The sequence below is a fragment of the Mytilus galloprovincialis genome, chromosome 7 (assembly GCF_965363235.1).
Source record: "Mytilus galloprovincialis chromosome 7, xbMytGall1.hap1.1, whole genome shotgun sequence".
Taxonomy (NCBI): domain Eukaryota; kingdom Metazoa; phylum Mollusca; class Bivalvia; order Mytilida; family Mytilidae; genus Mytilus; species Mytilus galloprovincialis.
In genome coordinates this window covers 5,910,717-5,923,962 of record NC_134844.1, presented here as the reverse complement: position 1 = coordinate 5,923,962, position 13,246 = coordinate 5,910,717, and positions in this window count along the sequence as shown.

Below are 13,246 nucleotides of genomic sequence, written 5' to 3'. Positions count from 1 at the left end.
ATATCTACACATTCATGACAACGGTGTTCTCGGGAGGAACGCTATCTTCTAAAAGAACTTCCTGAAACGACCCAGCGAAAGATTGGAACCAGTCTATGGTATCTTGTGAATGATTCACGTTTTCCGACACCAAAATATCCTGTCTTTGATCATAATTACGTAGGTCGTAAAAGGTCATTCCCTCAGTCATACTGATCTAAACAATCGGTCCATTATTTTGTTGATTTTTTGCTCTAAAGTTAATAACATATTCTAGGGAACCACAGGCTGATATAAAGCGGGATTCTTTGTAGGATCCATACGCAACATGCTACACAACTGAACTTGGATGGTTAGGAGCTTTAGCAGAGAGGCCATTCGCTGGATTCACAGTAATGGTCGGAAGTAACATATTCTTGTAAAACTATGACGCACAACTGTTCAACACATATGTAACACTATACTAGCTGAAATCGTGCAGTGGCTGAACCACAAGGGGGATTCGGGGTTGAAATCCCCTAGTTTTTTACGATCAATGCTTTTAAACTTATATTTAAGTTTATAGAAAAGGTACAGATGTGAAATGAAATAAACAAAATCTAAACATCCAAAATTACGAAGTTCCCGCGAGGAACACGGTCTTCTGTTAGCACTTCGTGGCGTGCTTCAGCGAAAGAAAGAAATTTGCCAATGGTTTGTGGTGAAAACTTAAAGCCTTCGGCCTGCAAAATTATTTTTATTTGATAAGGATTATTAAGGTCATAGAAAGGCATTCCATCAACGATGCTAATCTTAACAATTGGTCCATTCTTGTATCCTTTGTGTTGATTGATTGCTCTGAAAGTCATAGCATCATTTAGTGAACCACAAGTCGAAATAAAGCGGGATTCATGGTAGGATCCATATGCAACATGATGTACAATTGAACTTGGCTGATTAGGAGCTTTGGCAATTGGTCTTCGAATTCTCTTAAGAGCCTATAAACTTCCATCTGTACTGCCATATCTAAATAGATAAAAAAAGAAATGCATAAACTTCTGAAAACCTTAATAATCATACAAAACTAAGTTCGATAAAATAGAAAACTATGCAATGTTCCTTTTTAAAATATGCAACATATCTGAATGTTACTTTGGTTAATTTATATATTGATAAAATCGTTAAAAAAATATTTTATAAATTGATAATAAACTTGCTAATACTAACAATGACCACTGCCATTTTCTCGATCTTGATATCTATATCACTAATGGAAAGCTGAATACTAAAATTTATGATAAAAGGGATGATTTTTCATTTCCTATCGTTAATTATCCGTTTTTAGATGGTGACGTTCCTTTGTCACCATCTTACGGTGTTTATATATCTCAACTTGTACGATTCGCTCGTGTATGTAACAATGTTTTAGATTTTAACGAGAGAAATTTATGTATTACGGAAAAATTATTACACCAGGGTTTTCGATATCACAAACTAGTCAAAACATTTACTAAATTTTATCATCGGTATAAAGACATCATTCGTAAATATAGCTCAACATGCAGACTTCTAATACGTTCAGGTATTTCACATCCAATTTTTTATGGTAATATTCTTTATAAAGCACAAAGGTGTCAGTATTCACCTCAGAAACTTACAAAACCTTTGAATAGACTAATTAAGAAGGGATATAATTACGATACTGTTGTCAAGTCATTAAAGATTGCATATTTTGGCGTTAATATTGAGTCACTGATAAGGTCTTTGCATGGGAACTAAACACATTAATTTAAAAAAAAAACAAAAAAAAACAGTTGCTGGCATGACACGGGTTATGTTCTTCTCATATATGTTATGATGGTATGATACTAAACCCCTAACGGGAAGGATCGTGCCAGATGTTCATATGATGAAATCATAATCTTTCAGTCAGTTTAATTGAAGTCTGGAGCTGGCATGTCAGTTAACTGCTAGTAGTCTGTTGTTATTTATGTATTTTTGTCATTTTGTTTATTTTCTTTGGTTACATCTTCTGACATCAGACTCGGATTTCTCTTGAACTGAATTTTAATGTGCGTATTGTTATGCGTTTACTTTACTACATTGGTTAGAGGTATAGGGGGAGGGTTGAGATCTCACAAACATGTTTAACCCCGCCGCATTTTTGCGCCTGTCCCAAGTCAGGAGCCTCTGGCCTTTGTTAGTCTTGTATTATTTTAATTTTAGTTTCTTGTGTACAATTTGGAAATTAGTATGGCGTTCATTATCACTGGACTAGTATATATTTGTTTAGGGGCCAGCTGAAGGACGCCTCCGGGTGCGGGAATTTCTCGCTACATTGAAGACCTGTTGGTGACCCTCTGCTGTTGTTTTTTATTTGGTCGGGTTGTTGTCTCTTTGACACATTCCCCATTTCCATTCTCAATTTTATTGTGTTTATTCAATTCATTGGACAGATTATAGAACAGCATCGAAGAAATTTAAAAAAAAACGGGGCGTAGCTGCCGAAAGGCATTACAGGCACTGCAGTCACGAGCCTACATATATTTATTTTTTCTCAAACACTTTTTTTATTAAACAATAATGACATTGTTATCTGCAGACGCACTTGAACTCGTCAAAACTCCTTAATCATCAAATGTCATTGGAACACTAAAATTGAGAATAGAAATGCGTAAAAGATACAACCCGAACAAAGAGCAGTAAACAGCCGAAGGCCACCAATGGTTCTTTAACACAGCGAAAATATCCCGCATCCGAAGGCGTGCTTCAGCTGGATCCCTAAACAAAAATTTGTACTAGTTCAGTGATATTGGACGTCATATTTATCTCCAAAATATATAAATTAACTAAAATAAAAATTCATTACAAGACTAACAAAGACCAGAGGCTCGTAACTTGGGACAGGAGCATACATGCGGCGGGGTTAAACATGTTTAGTGAGATTTCATCCCTTTCCTTTACCAATATACTCTAGCGTACGTAAAAAAAAACTATTACACAGCTATACGCATAGTAGAGGTTTCCAGATTTGCTACCGTACCAACCGTAGTACGAAGTGGGAGCCGTCATTTAACTTTGAAAATTATTGATGTATACACTTTATATCAACAAATGTTTTAGGAATCATATGCAGAACTGTTTAGAGAATTTTTAGCTGTAATTTGGGACTAATTTCATGTGGTTTCTTCTTGTATTCGTAGAAAACAATAGTGTGTGCACTCGATTATGCTTTCAAGCAACCGTTGCAAGTAACCGTCGGTACGAAAGGTTTATAGTTAAGAGTTATTTCCCCGTGAAACTACATAGATACAAAGGAGCTAAATTACAAAACAAATTTAAAACTTTATAAATTTTGTTTGTAATAACTTTATGTATCATTACAAAATGTTAAAGTTTTGTATTTATTTTGGTAAGTTTTTAGAAAGCATGATCAAATAAAATGTATTTGAACGAAATAAATTGACCTTAATAACAAAAGAAAAATGACAAAATTAATATAAAACCAAATCACTGTTCTGTCAGTGCGCGACAGGTCTATTACACTTGTCAAGGGATATAAGAATCAAGATAAAAAAAGCCAAAATAAACATAATCAGACATACTTTAAAAAAATGTATACTCTGTTACAAGAAACCAAAGGTGTCAAAACGCATGATTTCTTATATCTGTACTGATTATGTATGTCATTATACTTAATAACATTGCCTTGTGATAATTTTGTGTAATATGTAATATATCTGTTGTAAATATATGTTGAAGAATTGAATAAAGATAATAAAAAAAAAATCAGACATCCGGAATGAAGTTATAAAAAATACAAGGTCGTTTACATCTTCAATTTGAACAATTATGCATAGAGATATGGCTGATATCGTATTTACTTGGCATCCTTCCTTTTTGGACAATTATCTTAACCGTCGGGCTTAAAGTTTTTCTTAATAAAAAAAAACCCTCATAAAATCAATATGCTCTATCAATTTTAGAAACATGCCCTTTTTAATATCTTTTTCGCAGTAAGCCGAGAGAGAAAACTCAGAAAAACTGAAGTTAAACTATTTTTTAAAAGTAATATCGTATTCATGATACTAGTACATATAAACCTGAACCCAATTACAAGAAACATTTACCAACCGATGAAAATGATCCTTAATTTTGAGTCCATAAATCAGTTGTAAATGGTGCAAAAAACATTATATAGCAACACAGTATTTTCCGTAGAACATTACGAAGAGTTAGAAAGACATATTCATATTGCATTAGACTAAGTGTAAATATAGCGTCAAATTATGGCTGTTATCAGTGAACAAAATACGCTGTGTTGTATGAAGTTTTTCTGGCAATGCTGTACGACCAAAGGATTAATGGATGGATATTGGTTTAATATTACCCCTCGTAGATTATATTATACTACTCGCAGGCATGTGCAATTTTCCTCGCGACAATATTTACAAATATTAATGTAATAACAATATCTAGTGACATAATAATAATAAGCTGACACGATGAAGTAACATCGTGATGATAAATATTTCTACTCAAAAAATGGTTTTCGTTAGTGTCATAAAATTTATATTCTTACAATTAATATAATCAACAATTTTATTAAAAGTTCAGTGACAAAATATAAGTAAAAAGATAGATCGATAGTTTTACAATGTGTGTTGCGTTTTATGAAAAAATGTTGCTCAAATGATCGAAAAGATAGCTTAATTAATAAAAATTTATTTTAATGAGAAATCAACACAATTTTGAACTCCTTTTTGCCATTAGCACGTGTATTAGTTCAGTGACGCATCCAGAACTTTTCATAAAAGGGGGGGGGCGCTCCATCCATCCTTCAGTGATTCCCTATATAATCAACCATTTTTATCCCCGAAATTGGGGGGAGGTCCCCAAGCCCCCCTTCCCCTGGATCCGTCTATGTAGCCATTAACGACACCAGTAAGGTTCAAGTAAGATATTATTAAGTAATTTCTAATTATTCCAATTTATATTTCAGTATTAGATTTTATTCTAATCCTTTTCTTAATATACAAAAACAGAATAGCTATACAGAAACGCAAATCTATATTTAGAATATAAAGGTTGAGGCAACTCAGTTCCAGTAAGGACTGTTTGATTCATTCTCTTGGGCACAGAATAAATTTTATCGTATAAAATCACATGCAAGGTTTTCTAGAAGCAGTGAAATCGTAATAAAATAAAAGATAACGGTTTTTATCACTGATATGCAATTTTGTTTCTCTATTTTTATCATGATACATACAATAATCTCATGCATTAAATGAAACCTCCCAAACAGCACCAACGGTTGTGTTACGTACCAACCGTACCTGATACGTAGCAAATCTGGAAACCTCTAGTAGAACGAAGTCCGAGTCTGATATCAGAAAAGGTAACAAAAGAAACGAATCGAAATGACAATGATACATAAATTAACAAAGGACTACTAGCAGTTACTGACAAGCCAGCTCTAGACCTCAATTATACTGATTGAAAAATTATGTCTTCATTATATGAATATCAAGCACAATCCCTCCCGTTAGGGGTTTGGTATCATATCAGCATAAAGTATATGAGAAGAATATAACCTGTATCATGACAAACAACTGGTTTTAGAGTAAATGTGTTTATTTCCGATGCAAAGACCCTATAAGTGAATCAATATTAAAGCCAAAATATGCAATCTTTAATGACCTGACAACGGTATCGTAACTAATCTTTCATCCTAAGTGAAATGAAAAATGAATAGAATTGTATGAACATTATATTCCACCTTATATAGAAACTACAAACTAGAACTTTAGTTCCGACCATATCAATTCTAACAACAAATACTTGAATAAACCTCAACATGCTCAAAAACTCTTGCCAAAGTAAGGTGTCCGTTTCGCTGTACGGGATGTATAAGTACGCAATACTAGTAATGTCTGGTCAGAATGTGGACGAGAATGTCACGCTCTCTTACGTTAAGAACACTAGGTCCGTAGGTGGTGTGCTCAAAGCAAAATTTCTGTTCATATCCAATTAACCCTCATTTTCCAATGACACTTCCAAATTTCATCATGTATTTATTGTAAATTTGTTTATGTCCTAAACATTTCAGAACTTATTACTACTGAACGTTAAGTAATCAACCAATCAATCAACTAACTTTCAGTTACTTCGAGTACATAAAGATCTACGTGTAATGACCATAGTTATTCAAATTCCTAAGCAGGTAGGGATTTTACAATACAGGATATCGGAAAATATGAACTTATTGTGTTTTGTTAGATATATCATGAACAGAACTTCTGCATCAGGCATCGACTGTATGTGTGTATGTGTGTGTTTTTTGTGGCCAAGGGAGTGAGAAAGTTTGAGAATCAAAAGATTAATTCTCTGAAACTGACATTATCAAGTTCGGCAGTCCCACGGGAACCAATTGTGCCTCTCTTCTTATCGACCAGTTCCTTTATTTTTAAGAGGCTGACTTCATACATAAACCTCTTAGGAAAAAAGATAGGAAGGTAGTTATATCCTTTAACTTTACTTTCCGCTTTATAGATGATGTCCTCTCACTAAATAATTCAGAATTTGGTGACTTTGTTGAACGCATATATCTGTTCTCGTATCGTCTTCATCCCAAGTGAGACATAAGGTCACAACAAACTGCCTCCACTTCTCTATGTCATTAGCCATGTACTGGGCTTGGCCCCAGGTGTAGCCCATTGCTTCTAATTCTGCTGTTACGGTTCTTCGCCAGGTGATTCTTGGTCTCCCTGGTTTCTTTTGTCCTGGTGGTGTCCAATATAGAGCTGTTTTAGGTGTGCGATGTTGTGGCATTCTCAGTGCATGGCCTAACCATCTAAATCTTCGTTGTTTGATTTCTGCTGTTATACTCTTAGCATTGCATTTCTTCAAAAGGCTTTTGTTGCTGATTGTATTTGGCCAGAATATTTTGTTGAATTTTCTTAGGCAGCTAGTATGGAAAGTATCTACTTTTTGAAGGTCACTCACTAAAACACGCCAAGTTCCTGAACCATACAGTAGGACAGATTTTATATTTCTGTTGTAAATTCGCAGTTTGGTCCCTAAACTGTACTGGTTGGACTTCCAGATTGTATTAAGTCTTGCAAATGTTGCACGTGCCTTAGATAGTCTTGCCTTTATATCCTTCCCTGTCCCATTGTCTTTACCTATGATGCTTCCAAGGTAAGTAAAATCTTCAACACTGTCCACTGGCAGATCATTGATTGTCATTGGTTTTGTATTTCTAGTGTTTATTGACATTACCTTGGTCTTCTTGGCATTGACATTCAGACCAGTTTGCTTTGCATAGTTGTTAAGAATGTTGGTCTTCTCTTGGAGGTGTTCACTTGTTGTTGATAATATGGCAATGTCATCAGCAAAATCAAGGTCTTCTAGCTGGTTAAACATGGTCCACTGGATACCCCTTTTCTTGTCTGATGTTGTATTTCTTTGTATCCAGTCAATGGCCAATAAAAATAGGATTGGTGACATAATACATCCTTGTCTTACACCAGATTTTACTTCAAACGAGTCTGAGATAGAGCTATCAAGGATGACACAAGGATTTAAAATCTACAATTTTAAAGCCCGTTATCCATTGGGTACAAACTCGAAGATTTTAATTTGGGCAGGTGGTGGTTCACTGTTGGGTATTTAACATTTGTGTTGATTAGTTTGATCGCAACCTCGCTTTGGTCTTTTCGAAATACGTCGGCAAGATTGCAGCAGACGAAAATTGGACGAGAAAATAATCTTCTTAAAAAGTTGAAATAACACCTGAAATAGGTTTGATAAAGGGCTATAAGTTTATTTTGATATACGATAAAGACGGATTGATATCGATTTAATCCTGATGTCTTGAAATTTTAGTTAAAAACGACATTTAAAAACATACAAAAATTTAATGTGCAAATGAATTTCGAATTTAAGTAAACGGTCACAGCCAAAAATAAATCAAACCAAGATTGTGTTAGACATTAAATTTTTATGCAATTTGAAAATGTGAAGGAATTTATAACTGTTATTGCCGAACTTTAGTGATATAAAGGGTTTCCAAATCAACCAAATATTTTCACGATGAAATTTAGAAATAGCTTATTGTCAGCATATAAATTGATGCAGTCGATAACTTAGTTCATCTAAATACAGGACAAAAATGAGCAAAAAGTTGAGTGTTTCGACTCTATTTATTGACAAACTTGTAATGACAAACTTCCGGTTAACGGTGGGCATAAAAACCGGAACCGGCTTTGATAAACTCGTATGTTCCGGATTTGCACAAATGGCAAAACAATCATTTTAGTAAGTAGTAATCGATTCTTAGTTTATATATCCTGAGAATAACACGAAAGAGCAAACTATAGGCATATAATCGGAGAGAGATTTGTGAAATACGTATATTGTTGGATATTCACTTTTAATATTTTATATATATATAAAGGTTAAGCAAATGTATTTATTTGAATGAAGGTAACACATACACTTTAAGTTTCAGATCATGTATAGGAGGTCCGGCAGAAAAAGGGTGCCGACAAGCAGGGCAAATAATGGAGGCGCAGCGGCTGCTGCAAGGAAGTCGAAACAGCAACAGGAAGAGGCGACTGCTAATATTGCAGATAGATTACCTTGGAATTTACCTAGAACAAGTGGAACACCACCTGTACAGCTCGGCTCAAACACAGTGACAACTAATGTACTATCACACAGTCCAATAATGATCCCAGCAACACTGCCAGCAGAAACAATTTACCCTGCTCCAGGTAATACAACATTACACCAACCCCTAATTAACACAGGTTATGCCTTACCCATTGAAACGGTTAAGGCGTCAGATGACATAGCGCGAAACGTATCGCAAAATGTCAAACAAAAAGTAATAAATGGGGAATATGTAGATATGGGCAGTTTGTTGAATAATTCACAAAACATAACAGGAGTGAATCAAACACTTACATTTAATCAGGGACAGATTATATTAGCAACAGGATACAAGAATTAACACAATAGGTATATGGACGGATGTCTTTTTAATATATATCAGTATTTATTGTACTATACATACATCTCAGTTCCAAGAACTGTTGAAGTATATGCAAACTGTCAGGTTAGGGGCTAAACGCTATGCAGGTTTAGGATGGAAATTGTATGATGAACAGTTTAGACTACGTAGATCACAGGAGCCTGCTGGATCCTGGTCTGTCATAGACACTGAGCTATGGTTATTGTATATGCAACCAGCAGGTCCAATTAATGGGCCAGAGTTCAATATTGCACAAAAACCAACAAACAATTTTCTTAAATGCTATGCATATAATTATAATGGGACGTGCACCCAACAATATTGCACATACAAACATGCTTGTTTAAAATGCAGTGGGGTACATCCGGTTATATATTGCACTAATAGCAAAGTGACTAACTCTAATAATCCTCAGTCACCTGGGATTGTTCAGAGATTTAGATCAGCCCGGCCTCAAGCACCACAAAAAACAGCATCTTATTTTCAACCCTTTGCACCTAGGCAAATGCAAAATAACACAAGATTCCGTTCTCCTGGACTATTTATTGGATAAAGGCAAAACCCCAGTCAAAATTAAATCTTTAAGAGAATTACTGTCAAATTATGAAAACAAAACTGATGCAGCAATGTTATTATTGGGATTTATAGAGGGGTTTAGATTAAACTATACTGGTCCAAGGATCTCGAGTTTTGCAAGCAATCTCATTTCGGCAGAAGTTCACAAAACTGAAACGAATTTAAAATTACAAAAAGAAGTGCATCTTGGTAGAATGTTGGGCCCCTTTTCAAAAATACCAATTTCAACTTTAAGAATATCTCCTATTGGGGTAGTTGCAAAAAATGACGGGGGATGGCGTCTTATAACTCACTTGTCATATCCTCTAAACTGGAGTGTGAATGATTTCATTGATCCAGAAATTTGTAAAGTAAAGTATTCTTCTTTTGATAAAGTGGTTGGGATGATCTCTGAATTAGGAAATAACGTGCTTTGCGCAAAAATGGACATTAGTCAGGCCTTTAGAATTTTATTGGTTCACCCAGCTGATTTTGACCTTCTGGGAATTTTCTTTGATGGGAAATATTATATTAATAAATGTCTGCCTGAAGGCTATTCTATATCATGTGCCCTCTTTGAAAAATTTGCCACTTTTTTGCATAAAACAGTTGCATGAAAGCTGGCATTGAGACTTTAGACAACTATTTGGATGACTTTTTCTTTGCTGGTGAAAGTTCAACGGATAATTGTACCATTTTGATGGACACTTTTAATGAAGTATGTAGGCAGCTAGGTAAAACAGTAGGTCCTACCACATGTATCACATTTTTAGGCCTTGAAATTGACACAGTACTTATGTTGGTTAGAATCCCCTCTGAAAAACTAGATAAACTTAAATTTATGCTTGATCAGGTCTTGTCGAAAAAGAAAATGGCACTGAAGGAACTTGAATCAATTACTGGTTTAATGGCATTTTGTTCAAGGGCTATTATATCAGCCCGTGCATTCATTCGTCGTTTTTACGATTTGATAGCTTTAGTTAAGAATGGAAAGCCTCATTATACTGTCAGATTGAATTCAGAGGTCAAAGCAGATGCTAGAGTTTGGTTAAATTTTCTAGATCAATTCAATGGTCAGTGTTATTTTCCTGATAGATTTTGGTCGACTAATGAAAGTCTGGAATTATTCACTGATAGTGCAGGTAATGTTTTTTTAGGTTGTGGAGCTTATTTTCAAGGTCACTGGGTACAATACCAGTGGCCAAGTAGTTGGGCTGATACTAGCATTTCATTGGATATAACATGTTTGGAGCTTATTCCCATCGTGCTGTCTTTCATGATATGGGGTCCTTCATTTAAAAATAAAAAGATTTTATTGAGAATAGATAATCAGGCATTAGTAAGCATTGTGAACAAAAGAACATCAAAATCAAAGAGAGTTATGATATTGATAAGACAACTAGTTTTTCTCACTATGAAAAATAACATACAATTTAGGGCACAACTTATTGAGGGTGAGCATAATGCAATCGCAGATGCTCTTTCTCGATTTCAGGAACAACGTTTTATGGACTTGGTTCAGAATGCAGACAGTTCTCCAGCAGCAATCCCACAAGAATTCCTGTCGATGATTTCAGAACTGAAATGAATCATTTACTTATAAATTCATTAGCACCCAGTACACAGAAAGCATATTTGCATAGCATGGACATATTTGTTAAATTCAGAGAAAATCATGGTTTTTATGATGTCTGGCCTATTCCGCTTGATGACTTAACATCATTCATTGTTTATATGTTTAGAAAGAAATTGTCCCACTCAACAGTATCTGGCTATATTTCAGGATTAAGTTACTTTAATAAAATCAACAATTTAGAAGACAATACACAAAAATTTGTGGTCAGAAAATTGATTGAAGGAATAAAAAGGTTGGGAGGCCCAAATCAAAAGGACACTAGATTACCTATAACGAGAGATATATTGGAAAAATTATTGAGGTCACTGGCGGTGATTTGCAAAAACGGGTATGAGACAAAACTGTTTATGACTTCATTTTCGCTAGCCTTTCATGGTTTTATGAGAGTAGGTGAAATAACAGTTGATTGTAAAAAATAAGCAGATGCATACTGTAAAATTTGAAAATATAAAGCTTTGTGATGCAAGATTAGAGGTTTTATTGACGTCATCTAAAACTGATCAGTTTGGTTCTGGAACAACAATCGTTATTTCTAAGCAGAAAAACAAAAATGTATGTCCAGTACAAATAATGGCTAATTTTATTAAAGTTCGCCCATCTTATCTGGGACCTTTATTTTGTCATTTTCATGGATCCCCCCTTACAAGATACCAGTTTTCAGCATTATTAAAAAGGTATCTGTCAGTAATTGGTATAGAAAACAATGGATTTAAGTCCCATTCCTTTAGAATTGGCATGGCAACTACATGCGCATTAGAGGGTATTTCTGATGAACAAATTAAAGAAATGGGACGTTGGAAGTCACAGGCCTTTTTGAGTTACATTAGGATTTAAATGCCTGAACATTATATATGTACATTTATTTGTGTAAATATGCTTCTATATTTGCTTATTTTGTAATGCAGTCTTGAGCTGGCATTTGAATAAATATTGTATTATGTAAATAAATGGTATGTCCTGCATCAATATAAGCAAGTAATAATTGCTTTCTAAGAATTGCAGGACATGCTACAGTTTGGATCGTTGGATTCTCGATTATTAAGCATGCCTGTGGGGAAGCCAGAGGAAGACCGGGAGGGGTAAACTTGGGGCTGCAGAGGATGAGAGTAAATATTTGGTGGCAGGGAAAACGTGGAGGTAAAGTGCTGGACATGAAACAACAAATAAGAATCATGTTTAAATATGAAGATCCGCCAACTATATTACTTTTACATATTGGAGGCAATGATATAGGGGAAAAAAGTACAAAAACTCTTTGTGAACTAATAAGGAAACAGTTCAGTTGGATGCGTCAACTGATGTTGGACACAGTTTTTGTCTGGTCTCAAATTATTCCGAGATCAAGTTGGCGTTACTCTGACAATATTAATGCCATGGAAAATGTAGACTGAGGGTTAATACCTCTATAGCATCATGTTTAACCAAAACAGATGGTTGTTACATCCGTTACCCTGATATAAAGGCTAATGAATTATTCTTAATGAAAGATGGAGTGCATTTGACGTCTTTGGGAAATAACATTTGTTTTAATACCCTTCAGGGAGGATTAGAAATGATCATCAGGAATCTTGGCATTAATTTAACCTTCCCCGACTGTAATTAGATACAACTGTTATGTTAACATTTTATATCTGACGTTTCAAGTAAGTTACTAGGAAGTAACTTGAAAGTTAATATATTAAATTTATTTGGCTCAGCTTCGCGCAGCTACACCCCCTCTTTTCAGTGGCGGTTGTCCAATCAGATCAAGTTAATACCCTGATCTTATCGGACAATTTGGCACAATTCGCTGCGCTGGATTTAACATTCATATATTCAGTGAACAGTAATGATAGCATCTGATTACCAGGGCTCATCAGTCAACTTCTCGTACCAGACATATTACTTAAATATATTTATATTAGTGGTCTGCCATAATTTGCGGTAGCCACATTATAATTTACATATATATTAAATACAGACATTGATAAATATATTTCAGAGCAAGATTGCCAATTTAAATACATATTATATATCATATATGTTATATTTTATTCAAGATAAAGCTGTGGCCAAATACT